The following is a 17333-nucleotide window of genomic DNA, read 5'->3' on the forward strand; positions in this document are numbered from 1 at the left end:
CTGGCCTCAAACTTAGAGATCCCCCTGCCTCTGCCTCCCAAGTGCTGGGATTAAAGAAGTGCACTACTGTGCCAGGCTTGGACCATCTTTTCTTCAAGTTAGACTGTGTATGCCTCTATGTTTCAGATTTTGAGGAGCTTTTGTTAATGGCAGAGGGGTGCAGACTTAGGGACAGGGATGAAGCTGAGGTTCTAGACTGCAAAGTTCTCTTCACCTGCTGCAGAAGCAGCCCTGAGTTGGCTCTTTATGGTTTGATTTTTTTTATATCCACCCCTAGGTGTCAGCACTACTCTACCCTGGACTGAATCGGCTCAGGGTGGGTGGGGTGCCTTGCCAGGATGGGGAGATTTCTGTGCCTATGGGAGTCACCTGAGGCCCTAGTCTGAGTCTTCCAGGCAAAGAACATTAGCATTGCCTCAGGAGTGTGATTTCTGTTCCTACTTCCCAAGTTACTCTGGGTTGAGAGCGAATTCTGAATCAGCACCTGCAGCTTCCCAAGCGGGGCTAGCCTGGGCTAGGGAGCAAATCCAGGATCCATGTAGGGATAGCCTCTGACCCAATGACGTCTGAACCTCTGAGAACACAAATATGAGCTGTGTCCTTTGGGCGCCTACTCCATCCCTTTCTTGGGTCCCCACTGCTGGACATAAAGCAGCAGCCAGGGCCAGGACCATCTTGCTTAAGGACAGACTTGGGCTTGCAGTTCTAGGGTGGATTTCTTCCAACTTCTTAGGAGAGAAGGCATAAAGGTAAGTAACGTGAGTCTTCATGTCTATTCAGAGCCACTGTGTTTTTATTAAGCCGACATGATAAAGTACAGGGCGAGTCTGATATTATAAGGTACGGTGCTCCAGTGGCCTCCACACGGGTACGGGAACACTCACAAGCCCAGGTAGTTTGTGCATCATGGTACACATATTCTCCGTGCCTGCAGGTGAAGCTGGGCTGTTTCAGCCCTTTGCCACAGAAACCTTAATGGAAATAGATGTTTATTTCTTTTTTAACTACGTGTATGTGCTCGTGCATAGAGAGATGAGAGAAGGAGGTCAGAGAACAGCTTGAAGGAGTTGGTTCTCTCCTTCCATTTGCACGGGTGCTGGGGATGTCAGGCTTGGTGACAGGCACCTTTCCTCACTGAGCCTATTGGCCACACATTCTTAAAAAGTTGTATTTATTTCTCATGGTTTTTAATTTTGTCATGAAGCGTTTGTATCTGTCTCATTTGTTACCAATAGTACGTGTAAAAAAAACACCCGGTTTCTGCTACATTTTGTTGCTTGTATAAGCCATACCCCCCCCTTTTTTTCTTATTGTCTCTTAAAAAATTTTAAGACTTTTTTGTTTTTTAAACAGTCCTGGGCCAGGTGGTGGTGGCGCACGCCTTTAATCCTAACACTTGGGAGGCAGAGGCAGGCGGATTTCTGAGTTCGAGGCCAGCCTGGTCTACAGAGTAAGTTCCAGGACAGCCAGGGCTACACAGAGAAACCCTGTCTCAAAAAACAAAAAACAAAAACAACAACAACAAAAAAAACAACAACAAAACAAAATAAAACAGTCCTGGATGTAGCCCAGGATGGCCTTTCACTGGCTATGTAACACAGGCTAACTTTCGACTTTACATCTTTTTCCATCTGCTTCCCTATGTTGATTATATACGTACAGGACACCATATAATATACCTACAGTTTTATTTCGAGTTTTATTTAAAATGTTAGCAAGAAATTGGGTATAGTGGTGCATACCTATAATCCCAGCACTTGGGGGTGGAGGAGGCAGGAGGACCTTGAGTTTGAGACCAGTCTAGGCTACATAGCCAGGTTCCGTGTCAACAAGCAAGTTATGGATGGTATATGTGTAGTGATTCACTCAAAGTCAGATGACTCTTCCACTCCGGTCTTGATGTTAAGTCTCTTTTCTGGCCTCAGGAGGAGCCCTAAACTGGGCTCAGACTGGTGGGTACTCAGCCCCATATTGCTGCAGCCAAAAGCTTTTTATCCATGAAGATAGACAGGAGTCCTTCCCAAAGATAAACCTGGAAGGAAAGGAAACAAGAGGGTGACTAGAATCTCAGAGGAGCCCTGACAGGAAGCCTTTTGTTCCATGGGGGAGAGCTGGAAGAAAGCCAGAGGCTCCCCAGGAGGCCTAAAGAAGGGGTTGTTCTTCCCAAGTCATCGATCTTAGAGATGGTGGACCCGAGTGTTCCCGGTTACCGATTGCCCTGACATTGTGTGAGCCTGGGGGAGCGATCTCAGATGGAGCCCAGAGTGCAGTGCTCTGCTGGATGCCGTGTGTTTGTGGGGTTTTATCAGGTTTAGGGGTGTGTGATGGAAAGCCCTAGAATGGAGGCGATTGATCAGGACTGACTTTCTATTCAGGAAGCTCCCAACTTGGTGTGTGTGTGTGTCTGAGTCTTTATCTGTGTTTTTCCTTTTACTTAACGTTTATTGAGTACAATGAATTATGCTAGACTCCAGTCCAAATCTACCTACCTGGAATAAATTAAAACTCAGCTTTAGATTTTAAAATCCCGACTAGACACTAGTCGCCAACTTTCAGAGATTGGTGGCTTTCCTTTAGAGCAGAGATTATAGAAATTAAAAGGCCGAAGCCGGTCTTGTTGAGAAAGTGGATGTAGGTCCAGAATCTTTGTCTGGAACTTATCAACCCCAAATGATCATTAACCTCCACCCTCACTCCCTTCCCCTAAATTCTTTTCCTGGGGGTGGGGTGTCATTGTGGCAGCTAACGTAGATACATTTGGAAGTCAAGGGCTAAAGAGGCAAGACTTTGAGAGAACCGGACAAGGAAAGGTTGAATTTCTAACAGAGGCAGAAGTCCCGAGGATGTGCCTCAACTTATCTTTGTCAGTCACTCCCCCACTGTTGTAGGTTCCTGCCAAGCCAGCAGCCCCCAGGCCAATGATACGTAAAGGATGGAGCACCTCTTATTGATAACCAGTCGGTCTCCGTGGTCCACAGTGATGCGCTATTTAAGATTGCCATCTTGTAACCCTAAAAGTATTTTCTTGTTAGGTTCATGAGGTCCTCCAAGACCTTGCATATGGAATCCTCACAGTGATGCGAAGGAGCTAGCTGCCTTTCTCCCTTGGCGTGCTCTGACACCGAGGGGCCTCCTCCTCCTCCTCGCCAGTAAGATGGAGAACAGTATGTGACTATGGCACACAGGTGCCAAGTGTGCGTGGTGAGCACTGGGTGTCAGGCTTTTCTGAGGGAGAGGAGAGCATTTTGTTTGTTTGTTTGTTTGTAAGGTTTTTAGAAAATGACAAATAGGATATTCTCATTCTCTCTCTCTCTCTCCCTCTCTCTCTCTCCTTCCCTCCCTCCTCTCTCTTTCTCTCCCTCCCTTCTCTCTCTCCCTCCTTCCTCTCTCTCCCTTCTCTCTCTCTCTCTCTCTCTCTCTCTCTCTCTCTCCCCCTCTCTCCCTCCCTCCCTCCCTCCTCTCTCTTTCTCTCCCTCCCTCCTCTCTCTCTCCCTCCTCTCTCTCCCCCTCTCTCCCTCCCTCCCTCCTCTCTCCCTCTCTCCCTCCCTCCCTCTCTTCTCTCTCTCTCCCTCCCTCCTCTCTCTCCCTCCTTCCTCTCTCTCCTCTCTCTCTCTCTCTCTCTCTCTCTCTCTCTCTCTCTCTCTCTCTCTCTCTGTAGGGACTGAGCTTAGCCCTGCCCTTTTTAGCTCCCTGCAGAATGCAGCCTTGTTGAGAAACTTGTTGCCTAGCTCAGTTCATTGCAAGGAGGAGAGGCAGTCAGCCACACTGATGGGATTCAGTTAGAAAACAAAAGCATTGACAATGCAAGCTAACCCAAGGCAAAGAATGTTTGACTCCCCACTCCAGGGATCAAGCTTTGTAGTAAGTGGCCCTGGTGTCCCCAGTGGGAAGATATCAGTTGCTGGAAAGCATTGTGTGAGCACACACGCTCACTTGCTCTCCTTTTGCGTCCTAGTCCCCTCACCTCACCGCCAGCATGGAGCCAGACATGCGGAGCCTGCTACCTTCCCCCCTGAATGATGCATTTTTCAACCCTATGTCCTGTCTGCCTTGCCATATTTTTTGCTCTTGCGCTCTACCCTCTTGGTGCAGAGCACATTTTTCCCCCCTCAACAGGCAAAAACAACAGTAGAAAGTGCGTGTGCTGATACTCAGGAATGCAGCCAGATCAGCCTGGATCAGGCAGCAGATGTGGGGAGCCCATGGTTAGCTGATGCAAAAGCCTTTGCTTTCAAAATGGTGGTAACCCTGACTGCTCAGTTCTTCCCTGCATTTCCTACTTCCTACTTCCTTTAAGAACTGGGTGCTGTGCTCAGTTCTTAAAGAGGCCAGGCCAGTGAAGCCTTTGCAAGCTTCCACATTGACAACCTTAGTGGCCTCCCCCCCCACTCCCTCCCCCCCACCCCCATTCATTTATCTTAGAGAGAAGCTAATCTGATTCATGGCCACCATGGCGTGTTTATTCCACTTCCAACTACTTTGATTCTTTTCCACTTTCTGTGAGTTCCCATAGGCCTTTCTTTCTGAAGCATCTGTGGGATGGTTACAGTCCTTTCCCAAGGAAGTGGGGTGCTTCCCTTGTGCTGGCATCTTTACTTTTGGGGCCTGACAGTTCTTGTTCAGCCCTGTGTTTGTGTTTCCTTTTCACTAAAAAACGGTGTCTTTGCCACCACCACCACCACCACCACCCAAAATTTTCCTTGCCCTCTGAGAGAATATCTTCCCTTCGTTTGTTTACATGTTTCCTCAAAGAGAAAAACTGTACCTGGCAATAAGTAAAATTAGTCAAACAGGAAAGGAAAAGAAAATCTACTCCGAGCCAGCACTGGGAATGTTTCCTAGAAGTATTTCCCGTGGTCCCTGCTCCTCTGTGGATCTGTTCTCACTCTGCCTCAGGAATCTCTCAAGCTATGTTGGCTGAGCCGTTGTCGGCGGTTCACTGAAAGGCAGTTTGCTCTCTTGCAAAAAGTCAGCTCAGACTTTCCAAACTAAACTTTAGGTTTCCTCTTGGATATGGGGGAGACCAGCTGCCAGCATGGCAATTATAACAGCGTAGCTGCTCGAGGGCAGCTCTGTGTCTGGGGCCATATTTACCTTCTGTGTGATTAATAGATGCTCTCTCTGCCCAAAACACCGACAAAGAACACATTAACCTCATTGCTAAAATGTGAAGAAAATCCGAGGCTTAGAACAAAATAAGGCCCATTTCTGCTTTCAACTAGTCCCCGGACAATGTCTCAGACAGAGTAGGCACACAGTGAAGGAGAGCACCCCTTCCAAGTGGATCTGTGCAACTTGTTGTTTAGTTGATAGAAACAACATGCTTGGTTTGGAGTGTCCTGGTCCAGTTCATTCAAAATAAAATGAAATAGAGAGGAGGGAAGCGGGGGGGGGGGGGGGGGGGGACAAACAACTTGGGGCACCTAGAACACTGGTCTCATCCACACTTGCTCTCAAGCTTGGGACAGTTGTCAAGTGTCCCGAGTGCAGGGAATGGTGAGTTTGGCGCTTAGATGCAGGCACTATCTGGTGTAATATGGCTCGCAGCCTACATCTCATCTTAACCAGGTTTCCTATGGGAATCTGTGTTGAAACCGTGATGAACTAAAAGCCTCGAAATTGTCTGGGGTGATGTAGCTGATATAATCGCCAACTCATCTGTGATCACATATCAGAGAGTTCCTATAAAGGTTTGGGACCCAAGGGACTGACCCAAGGAACCAGGGCCTAGGCAGGAGAGTAGCTGGGTTGAGGTCACACATTGAAAAATCGGGAGTAAAAGCTGTAATATTCTCATCCAGTGAGCAAGGTGTGCCCTTCCTCTCTCACCGGTTCTTGGCTGTCAGGAAGATGTTGAGGCAAATGTCATGGAGCATTGTGTCATCACCTTAAAACCGTGAACCCAGGACGGGGCTGCTGTACCCTCAGGTGCAGAGTCACACTCTTTGAGTAGCTCTTTGCTGTGTTTGGGCCCTGGCCATGCTGAACAAGCCTCTCCAACTCTTTGTGCCTCAGTTTCCCCTAGCAAGATGGAGGTTGATAATGGGTGCAGATTTGGTGAGAAACAGGGGATGAAATGTTCACTAACCCCCAAGCTGGATTCAAGCTCATTTTGTTGCCTGTTTTTTTGTTTTTTGTTTTTTAAATAGATCTGTCTTGAGTGAGTAGGGCCTTCATGGCTTTTACCCGAGTTAATAAGAGGTGACTTTTGGATGCTCTGGCACCTCTCCTGTGTTTTTTTTTTTTTTTTTTTTAAACCTTTTACCGTCTTCATGCTGGGATGTATGGCTACAGATTACCTTACAGATTGAGGTATATCCACATTAGGATCGGCTAATGTGGTCCAGTCTAAGGGTCTAAGTTTCTAAGTGTCCAGTCTCTAGTTAAATCTAGTTCTGACCAGGTTATTCCCTGGGACCAGTCCTTTTCATGCAGCGCCATCTAGAAGTCTTTGGGAAGTACCTTCCTCTGGATGCTGAGACTCCCTGGTCTTGAGTACTCTGGACCGCAAGCTTCCTTCTTTTGCTACAATGGTGTACCTAACAGAAATCTTACCATTTCAGGTGTTTCTAAGTGTCCAGTAAGTGGTGTTAAGTACACTGGGGAGGGAAGTCACCAGGTCTGTCTTTGGAGTTCTTATTACCTGCACTGAAACTTTGTGCCCGTTAAACAGTAATCTCTTCCCTTCTCCTTCAGCCCTTGGCAAACACCATTCCTCCATGCTTTGACGAATGTGACTACTCCGAGGACTTCAGGGGAATGGCTGAGACAGTATTCATCTGTGCATTTGGTCTACCTTACGAAGTCTGATGTCCTCTCTCCTTTTATTATATGATGGCTATTATAAATAACAGTCATGAGTAAGGTGACCAAAGAGGATTTGCCCTCAGATGTCACCCTTTCGAGGCCTTTCTGGTAGGTGATAGAGAAGGACAGAGATAGGGGACCATTGGGATGTGGGGAAAGCCTAAACTGCTTATGTCTTTGAGTGCTGGGTGGCTCACTGGTACCAGTTTGTCACTGGAAAGGTAGTCTGAGTTGGGTGGAACCTCAAAGACCAACCTGTTCCATGCCCTCCCTTTAGAGACTAAAAAGCAAGAGAAAGGCATTATTAGCCCAAGGCTGCCTGACCTGGACTGGCTCCCTGACAGCTTTCCTTTGCTAGTACTTGCTGGGCAGCAAGCTAGATGATACTGTCAGGTCTCACCTTCTCGTCCTTGCACACCCATCACCTCCTCCTATCCTGCTGAGACGGTGGAGGAGCTCCTAGGCAGGAAGACGGCAGAGTGCTCCTTTGGTCTCAGAATGTGGACTTTCAATGCCCTGTGCCTTACACAAAGAAGGTACTCAACCTTGTTGGCTTTCTTCTTGGTGGAGAGGCCAAGCTGACTGAGCCAGACAGACTTAGGTTAAATGAAGAAGCCTTTAAGCTGGGCTACCACCAGGAAGTCTCTCAACCTCCCTGGGCCTGCTTCTCAAATGGTAATTACAACAGTATGTTGTTCAGAGAACTGAATTAATCAAGTCGATTAATTAATTCCATTTCCTGGACTACGGAAGCCACAGCAATGTTCACTTAATGCAAGGAACCATTTTAGGATGGAACCCAGTCTAGGGAGAAGAATTCTCAGGAAACCATCTTGTTGGGCAAAAAGAGAAAACTTTAAAAAAAAAAATGGAAAGCTTAAGAAATACAATGGACTATCTAGGTGATTCTCTGGTTAGCAGAAGGTTTTTATGAGGTAGTCTGGAAAACTTAAAGGATTGTGTTGCTTCAAGATACTGTGGTTAACAAACCAAACATGAACAGGCAGCCCTGCCCCTCCTCCAAGCCTCAGAACCTCTCTATTCTAGAAGTGAAGGAGATCCGGGAGCTTGCATTAGAAGACACCTTCAGTCATGCAGCTGGAAGCCGCCAGACAATTATAACCCAATCTACAGCAGGTCCAGGACACGCCCACTGAAGTTGTCTTTTGTGTCAATGTGCTTTTGAGAAATCTTATCCGTAATATATTCTGCTCATAATTTATTGGGGTCTGTTTCAGAGAGATTTGAGAGCCCCCTTTGTGTTGGGGGCACCTCCCTCTCCCTCCCCTTTTTTTCTCAAGCAGTATTCCAGTCCGGGGTTCCTTTTCAAACCGGTTCCTTGTGCCACTCAGCCCCACAAATAGGCTACATTCAGAAGAAAGGGGCCTTGAGATATTGGTAGGTTTCATCCAGTTTTGCAGAAACGAGCCAAAAGCTTCAATCTGTATTTTTTTTTTTCCTTAAAAAAAGGAGAACAAATGGCCAAAGAAATGTCAGACCCTTGCCCTGCCCCAACCTGCTTAGAGCAGCCAATTAAACACGCATTAGCTTTGCAAGGCTTCTCAAAGGCTGCAGATTACGCATGAGATCTTTGTTTAGTCTTTCAGGAACACTGTCACACGGATGATTTATCAAAGAAAGTTGTTTCTCTGGCAGTAAAATAAACTCTGGGCCTGCTCAGACTAAGATTTCCCGTGAATTTCTACCAAGGTAAACAGTGGTAACTGGCAGGTTGCACATTCTGTGTGAAAGCCAGACACATACGATAAATATTTGAACTATGGCTTTGGCATGTAAGGGGCCCCGCCTGTCACTAGTGCTGTCACTCTGGCCTGCCTGAGAAGACCTGGCTCTGCAGTTGTCTGTAGAGCTGCCTCAGCCACCTTGGCTTTCCCGTTATGAGTGCCACTTAGTGCTGGCACTTGGGACTTCCTGGTTCTGGGAGGGGCAGGCCTCAGGATGGCCTCCTTTGAGGGAAGTGAACCAGAAGCCGCCAGCTTAGGTTTCTTTGAAAATAGGCATTTGTTGAGTCAAACGAGTAGGGGGCTGGTTGTATTGAATGCTTTGGAAGCTGGGGCCTGTGCATGGGGGTGCGTGTTGAAAACACGTTTCTGTATTCTGCCGAGTTTGAATTCTAGTGGGGGAAAAACACAGGCAGACACTGGGGTTTCTTCCTCTGCTCCCTGGTGGTTTTAAGGGAATGTAGAGGCACAGAAGTCGGTGCCCAAGATGTGTTGAAACGACAGAGTGAGCAAATGAGGGATTGATTGGAAGGAAAGGCGGGAAGTCCTTTTCAGGGAAGATGTCGCCTTAACTGTTCACACAGTTGTAGTAGCGACTTTTTGCTGTGACTAAAAGCCTGAGAGAAGCAGTGTAAGGGAGGAAAAGGAAAGGTTTGCTTTGCCTGGTGGTCTCAGGGTTCAGCTCATGATTACTTGGCTCCATGCACTTGGGCAGAGCATCATGGCGGTGGGTATGTGGGGCGGAGGAAGATACTTCATGGCAGACAGGGACCAAAGATCAAGAGAGGAAGGAACTAGGGCCGAAGTACCTCCAAGGACCTGCGCCCTGTAACTTATTTCTGCCTCCCAAAGTTCCCACGGCCTCTAAAGTAGCACCACGAGCGAGGACCTGGCTTTCAGATGGGAGTTTCCAGGGAATATGTGATGTCCTTGGTAGCTTATTCAGGGGGCCTGAGCTGTAAGTCTCCTTCTGTGGCTGTTTAATCTGCTGGAGCCATAGGATCATACTGGCTTTGAAAGGGGCTGCTAGTAAGGACTGGTCTGAGAAGTGAGGTGAGTTCATCCTATAACTCAGGCTCCAACTGACTCCTTCTTCAAGAGGCTTGAGGGAGAGCAATCATTTGTTTAATGAGGACAAGAACGTTGTGGGTGAGGTCTAGGCTCAGGTGAGGCAGTACGGCCTTGGTCCCACAGACCCTGTGAGACAAGGCTGTTCTTTAGGTCTGATTCTCAGCTAAGAGGCATTTACATTTAGAGGAATAAAGGATCATTTTCTTCAGGGCAGGAATTAAGGGAAATTATTTACAAATTCTGAAAGGATGTTGTGATCCAAGATGGGGTGCCAAGAGAGTACTTTGGTCCTGGTGAAAAATGAGGAGTTGGTTTTCCTAAACTGAATTCTTTCTCACTCAGGCAGGATTAGGGGATTTCTCTTGCTATTCCTCTCCCCGCTCCCCCCTCTTCCCATCAGCAGCCTCCATACAGTATTTCCTCTTGAGACTATCTCGGGGGTGCCTTTTGTGTGCATGTTTGGAATTAATTCTTAAGGTGTTTTCCACTGAATATCCATTCAGTTTTGGGAAGTGGTTTGGATGGAGGAAATCTCAATGTCTGGGGCCTTGGAATGAGAGTGGGCCAGACGAGCCGGGTGGTGGTAGCACACGCCTTTAATCCCAGCACTTGGGAGGCAGAGGCAGGCGGATTTCTGAGTTCGAGGCCAGCCTGGTCTACAGAGTGAGTTCCAGGACAGCCAGGACCACACAGAGAAACCTTGTCTGGGGGGGGGGGGGGGGAAGAAGAAGAAGAATGGGCCGGATGCATGTGCTTTTAACCCCTTAGACACAGCCACTTCCACATAGCGTGATCCATCCCTCAAGGCATCATCAGCCTGTCATGTGTGATCCCTCAGACTCACAGACTACACGTTCCCTCCCTGTACTTCCTTTAGTCTCAGCTCCACAAAGAGGGATTCATTCTAGCCTTGACACATTGGAGAGGACCCTGGCAGGTCACTTCTGATAAGTGATTTGCAGTTTCATCTTTCAGGCCTGAAGGTTTTCTATGGGGTTTAGAGAAACTGGGAGAATTTCTGTAGCTACTAATCAGAGTTAAGGACAAGAAAGAAGTCAAGAAGGGTATTCCTGGGTTCAGGGGTCAAGGCCAAGGAGGGGGATTTAGGAACCCCAACAAATACTAGTGTTGGAGTATCAAAGTTGAAATCAGATAAATATGTGAAGAATGTTAGCCATGGCCCAAGTTGAGGCTTGGAGGTAGGAGGGAGGGAAGGAGGGACTCCAAGGGGGTACTTGTTAGCTGTGGACAAGGTCTTGAGGTATAGGAGGACAAGACTGAAACTCTGCAGGAACCCTCTAGCCTCCAAGTGACCCACTGAGGTTTCCTGTAAGGAAGAAGCTTTGGCTCCCCCTTCTCGTCCAGACGAGCAAGGAGGCTCTTCCAAGTGCCAAGTGTTGCTAGGGGCTGCCTTTCAGATCACAAGCTCTTCACTTGACAGTTATCCATTTAAATACAGGCTCACGGGGTATGTGAGGTTTCTTATGCAAATCTAAGCATCCATAGAAAGAGTCAGTGCCTATGCAGATTGCAATGAGTCCAGAATGTCCAGAATCTCTTTACAAAGATCTTTCCATATCCGTGGAGTCTGGAATCATCTTCTAAAGATGTTTGGATTGCGTGGATGGAAGTGTTTGTGTTGCTTCTCCGGAGGATATGGGAAGAAGTGGGATCCTGCTGATCAGCCAGGCAGCCAGAGAGCCAGCCCTGCTGATCAAAAAGGTGCAGGTCTTTTCCTTTCTTGGGGCGGGGGTGGGGGGTGGGGGGGTGGGGTGGGGTGGGGTGGGGGTGGGGTGGGGTGGGGGGTGGTGGGGGGTGGGAGGGGGTTCTGAAAGCAGCCACAGTCAGATTCTTGGGGAGGGAGGGAGGGGAAATCTCTGTTGTCCAGAAGGCAGCGCTTATCTTTGTAAATAAGTATAGGTTGGAGAGGTTGCAGTGAGATAATTGTTTTACACTGTATGATGTCCTTCATGCCTCCATTCTGCTTCCCAGGCCATAGTACCTGCCTCGATGTTTCTCCTGATGTTAGTTCTGCTTGGGGTGTTTGTGTGTGTGTGTGTGTGTGTGTGTGTGTGTGTGTGTGTGTGTGATTGCCTTGATGGAGGCTTCCTGGGGGAGTCTGGGATTGAATCGGTGTATTACAAGACAGACTTCCCCTGGTTAGTCAAATGACATGGTCGTTCAATATGACTGGGATGCAATCCCTGCCCCTTCTGCAGCCTCATAATCCAGAGATCAGAAGCCATATGGGATAATGCCTTTCTAAAGGCTTGCGTTCAAATAGTAGCCAAGAGTTGGGGCCGTGTGGTAGAGAAGGGAAGAAGCGTTCTTCTGATGAAGGGGAAAGAACCACAGGGAACAGTCACCTGCTCCAGCTGGGTCCAGGAAGAGCTCTCTGCTGGGTATGCCTGGCAGACTAGCGCCTGAGTCATCTCCTACACAAGACACCACAGAGCTGGGTCTTAGCGAGAACAGCTGTCCTTAGAAGCAGTTACAGCGCCATGTCCTTTCTCTCCGGAGCTTGTGAGTTATCCCGGCAGAGAACAAAGTTTCTAGAGCTACCCTATAAAGGATAGACTGGTAAGGACTGGTCATGGCTGACAGACCATGACAGACCATGGCTGGGTCAGCTCAGGTGTCTTGGTTTCTATGGGGGAGGGTGAGAGTGGCCATAGCTATAAATAAGGGATGAAGAAGAGATGCATGTAGAGTGTGTGTGTGTGTGTGTGTGTGTGTGTGTGTGTATGACCCATGCATATATTGTTTACGTTCTGGGTACTTGAGTGTGTCTGCTGGGTAGGTGTCAATGCACCAGCACAGTCTTTGGCTCTGTACCTGTGGCTCTTGTGTGTTTGTGAGTGTGGACGCACAGTTGCCTAATAACGTGGCTGGGCTGCTGAGCTGCTTGGAAGCCAATGGCTGTCTGCCTCTTGTAGCCTGCCTGACTCCTCCTGTGCAGGGTGTCCACTCCTGCTCCCAGGCCTTTCTCAGCCCCCCACTGCTTTTTAGAGAAGCCCTGGGGAGTGTGCTACTGCTGTCATTTCTACTCTGGCTGAGGTTGGGGGTGGGAGTGTGGAGGAGCTTCTGAGGGACCTCTCTGGTGTGGTGGCTTTGTGTAAGCCAGAGCCACCTTCCTAAGTTCGGGGGACACTGATTACTTACTCCACGTGCCAGTATGTCATGTGCAGGCTTTAGTGTTTGCTGATTCTCTGGGCAAAGTCCCCTTTGAGCAGATTCCAACAGTTGACAGGGATTTCATGAAGGGCATGTTGGAAAAAGTTTGCTTAGGTACAGAGTTGTTAAGCCTGAATTCAGTGTTTGGCTCTTCTGACTACTAGGTTGGCACAGGCTGCACTTGCTCTGTCTGTACCTCAGTTTATTCATCTGCCCCAAACCAAAAATAAATGTTTCAGTGTTAAGAGATAAAATAAGGGGCTGGAGAGATGGTTCAGTGGTTAAGAGCACCGACTGCTCTTCCAGAGGACCTGAGTTCAATTCCCAGCAACCACATGGTGGCTCACAACCATCTGTAATGGGATCTGACACCCTCTTCTGGTGTGTCTGAAGACAGCTATAATTGTACTCAGAAACATAAAATAAATAAATCATTTAAAAAAAAAGAGATAAAATAAGAGATGACAAAAAAAAAGAACAACAACATAAATTTTGGGGTCATCGGAGCTAATTCTAGATTGGTATTGAGTAACCTAGTAACTGTGACTTGAGCTAGTCAGTTAAAATCTCTGCACTTACTTCCTTAAGCAAGCTGAAGTGTCTCGTAGGTGAGATTTCCATCTTGGGACAGGTGGCCTTATCAAGAGTGTACGCCTCACTATTGGAAGCACCCAGAGGCAGGGTATCTACAGTCTGTGACTTCTAGAATGTAACTTGGCAGAAATCAGAAGGTATTAACCACACACTCTTTTCTAACCCTTCATATCCCAGGAGAGTAATTCTTGGAGCACCTGCTGTGTGTCTTCCAGAAGGTGGAGGAAGCAGGGTGACAGATAACCCTGCTTCATCTTTCCTGGGGAGGAAGATGGCTTTCTTTTGTGTTGCTGTGATAAAGCACCGTGACCAAGGCAACTCATAGAAGGAAGAGTTATTGGTGGCTCACAGTTCCAGAGGGATGAGAATCCATGATGGCAGAGAGGAAGGAACAGGCAGCAGGTGGTTGGAGCCATAGCTGAGACTGCACATTTCAAGCCAGACACAGTAAACAGAGAAAGTAAATTCAAAATGTCTTTTGAAATTTCAAAACCTTGCTCCCAGTAACAAACTTCCTCCAGCAAGGCCACACCTCCTAAATCTTCTCAAAACTGGCACCAACTGGTCACCAATTGACTTTTATTCATGCTAATTTGGTCTGAAGGACTGAATGCCCAGTGACTTTTGAGGGACTTCTCATTCAAACCACCATGACGGTTTCATGAAGAAGTTGAGTAGATTCTACCAACAGTCGAGGCTTCCACCCCAACCTCGTTTCTCTCTAGACACAGCTCTCATAGATAGGCCCAGCGTAATGAATGCTAGCTGAGCAAAAGGAGGGTCTGCAAGCACCTGGAGGTCTCAGTCTTGCAGATGGAGACCAGACAGCTCAGGCTGTCAGCAGCCAGATCCTGAGACAGTTGTCCAGTTGCCAGCAAAGAGGTCCAGCAGACATGCAGTGAAGCTCAGGCCCTGGGGAGCCCCTCCCCTCCTCCAGTCCCCCTCCTTGTAAGCCGGAGTATCTGGTCCTGCTTCCCTCTCCCAAGGCCCCTCATGGTATCAGTTTTCCTGGTAATTTTTTAAAAGCCTTTTTTTTTTTTTTTCCTTCTTGCCTTTACAGTTGCACTGCTGAGGATGTGGTGGGGAAACAGGAAGGAGGGCTGCGTGTGAGGCTGCCCTTCATTGAGCAAGGAGTAGAATCAATATATTGTTTTGCTTTCTCGCCTTGACTGACAACTATTTGCCTAGAGCCTTCTTTTCTTACAGACTTAATGTATCTGCTGGCACATTTTCTTGTTTGCAGTGATTGCTCCAAAGCAAGAGTAGTCGAGCTGGGGAAAGCTTTCCCCTCCTTGGCCCATCAAGGTCAACTTTTTCCCACTCTTTGGTGCTCAAATGGCAAGGAGACACTGCCATGGACTCACCATTGCCACCTGGATTCCTTCAAATGATAAAGCGAGGCCCGGGCCCTGCAAGGTCTTTCAGCCTGGAAGATCATGGCACCCACATGCAAAACCTCCAGGAAGGACACCAGCCTTTGGTCTGGAGTTAGTTCTGTCTGTACTAGGTCTCTATATTGCCTGGACTGTTGGTCAAAAGACAGGGCTGGGACAGACGTGGAGAAGCCACAAGGGAGCTCAGAGAACTGTGGGTTGTGGGCCTTGCTGTATCTGCTCAGTGGTTCTGGGATGGGAGGAGATAGCTTTCTCTAGGTCTTTGTGCACTCAGGGAGCTGAGTGCAGAACATGCTCCCGTGCCCTTGAAGCAGCATCCTTTTCTTCAAGGGAAATTGTGGCCAGACTCCCTTATAGAAATCCGGTCAGTATGTGCCACTAGGTAGGTAGAAGAGGATCTAAGGCCAGCTGTTAAAGCCATGGTTCCTTTGGGACGTCTGTGGGATTTGTGGAAGGAGAGACCAGTTAGTGAGGAACTTGGCTTTCTTCTTGGGCTTGGGTGAGGTTCCTGCCTCACAGACAGTGGGGATAAGACACTCAGTCACATCATGAACATTCTCCTCTGTGTTCACCTGAGCTCTCCAACTGCTTGCCAAGGGTCCTGTGGCCTCCATGGGTAGTGACTGATTCCTGTGCCATCTTTTCCAGGCTCTCTTATTTGAACTGCCTCTACCCTGCAGTTGGCCATGGCTCCTGGGGTTGGTTTCTGGTTTTGCTGCTGCCCTGCCCATCTGGCTCCCTAGCTAGCTGAACTGCTGATGAGGTGCAGTCACATTGACAGGCTGAAGGTCCTTATTTATGCTTAGCTGTCACAGAGCCATGCCTGGAGCCTGGGTACCGTTGCTATAGAAGAGCATTGGTAGGCTGAACTGTCCAGCTGTGTTACCACCTCCGGGAAGACCGCTTTCTCCCACAGTGTGGACCTGTGTTAGAGCTCACCTGAACTGGACTAGGAGCTTCAGTTCCTTCTTCCCATCAGGCCCTGCTTCCAAGGCTGGGTTGATAAACTAGAGTCATCCTTAGTCTCAAGATTTTCCCAGTGGCTTTTATGTCTTTGTCTAGATGTGCTGGTCTATGTGTAGGTCCCACTTCCTGATAACCAGAGGATGGATGGCTTGCTTTAATGCTCACACACTCAGTTGCAAACAGGTAGCTAGGATGTGGTTAGGGAGGGATGCCTAGTTGCTCATACTCGCCGCATGCTGACTCAGCTGAGACAGCTGTATGGTGTTGGGTTGGTTCGAGCTGTTGGTTTAAGCAAAGAGATGAGTCCTCTTTAGTTGCTTGAACTACTTGAAAAGGGACAGCAAAATTGAAGGTAGTAATTTTTTTTTTATATATCCTTCTACAAAAATGAGTGTTGGGGCCGGGCTGATAGCCCTGTGTATAAGGTGGTTGCTGTGTATTTATGAGGGCTACATTCAGATCCCTAAGAACTTCATGCAAAAGCTGGGTGAATGTGGCAGCCTGCCTGGAATCTTAGCATATGGGATGCAGAGACGAGAAACCCTGGGAGCAAACTGGCTGGCTACATTAGCTGAACCAGCTGAACCAGAAAGCTCCAGCTTTAGTGAGAGACCTCCCCTTAGTATATAAGGTTGAGAGTGATTGTCAAAGGTACTCCCCAGTACACAGCCTCGGACCTTCGCACACCCACATGCGCTTGCACATGCACCTACATATACATAAACAGACATGTGACTACACATGTGAACACTCAGGTACACCACACACATACACATCTGGGAGTCTTTTATCAGCTCATCTCCTTTTGTTGTGTCATGCTCAGAGAATCGGGCATCTCTCAATACATCTTGAGAAGAGCTACAAAACCAATATGCCTGTCAGGTATTTTCCCAAGTATGGTTTTACTGGGTATCCCACAAAAACCTCCAGGTCTATTTAATATAGGGGACTTGCGGGTCCTAGGGAAGGGCCTGGTACTATTTACTCCCATTGCATAGGGGGTCTCTCCAGAGGATGTGACATCTGCTCAGCAGTCTCTCAGGGCAGCTTCTAAGGGAACTTACTTTTAATCATAGCCAAGGGAAGATGACTCGAAGCTCAGTAAATACAATGTTGAAATCTCCGTGGCTGAAAGGGAGAAAGATTGTGTGTCATGAAAAAGGCAAGAGCCCACACTAAGCAGTGCTCTTGCCTACTTGCTTCCCCAGGTTCTTAGCACTTCTCCTCTGCTATTTGTACAAATAGAAGAGAGATTAAGAGGACTGGAAGGCAGGGACCAGAATACGGACTCCAGGCTGACATCTGTTGCTACCCTGGGTGAAGGCTAGCTCAGAAACACCTGGAGCATCTTGATAAACATTGGTGATAGAGTTGAGGCCGGCCTTGAGATAGGCCGGGGGCCAACTCTCATTTACATTTGTACTCTTAGCTTCAACTTGACCCATAAAATGTCAGGACTAATTTTGCCTTGGAGAGAGAGCCTAGCATTCTTCATGGCTATACGTTGTCATGTCCCTGGAGCTCCTCCCCACAGACTTTGTAGAGCTGTGGTCTCATGGACCGGAAGGTGTATTTTGAGGGCCTG

At 48.0% G+C, this 17333-nt stretch overlaps 1 protein-coding gene across 1 annotated transcript in view; it reads left to right on the forward strand.

Annotated features, from left to right (window-relative positions):
- Positions 1 to 17333, forward strand: part of Sfrp1 (secreted frizzled related protein 1) — a 39028-nt gene that overhangs the window by 6014 nt on the left and 15681 nt on the right. The window lies entirely within an intron of this gene.

This window comes from Arvicanthis niloticus, chromosome 16, assembly GCF_011762505.2.
Source record: "Arvicanthis niloticus isolate mArvNil1 chromosome 16, mArvNil1.pat.X, whole genome shotgun sequence".
NCBI classification, from domain to species: Eukaryota; Metazoa; Chordata; class Mammalia; order Rodentia; family Muridae; genus Arvicanthis; species Arvicanthis niloticus.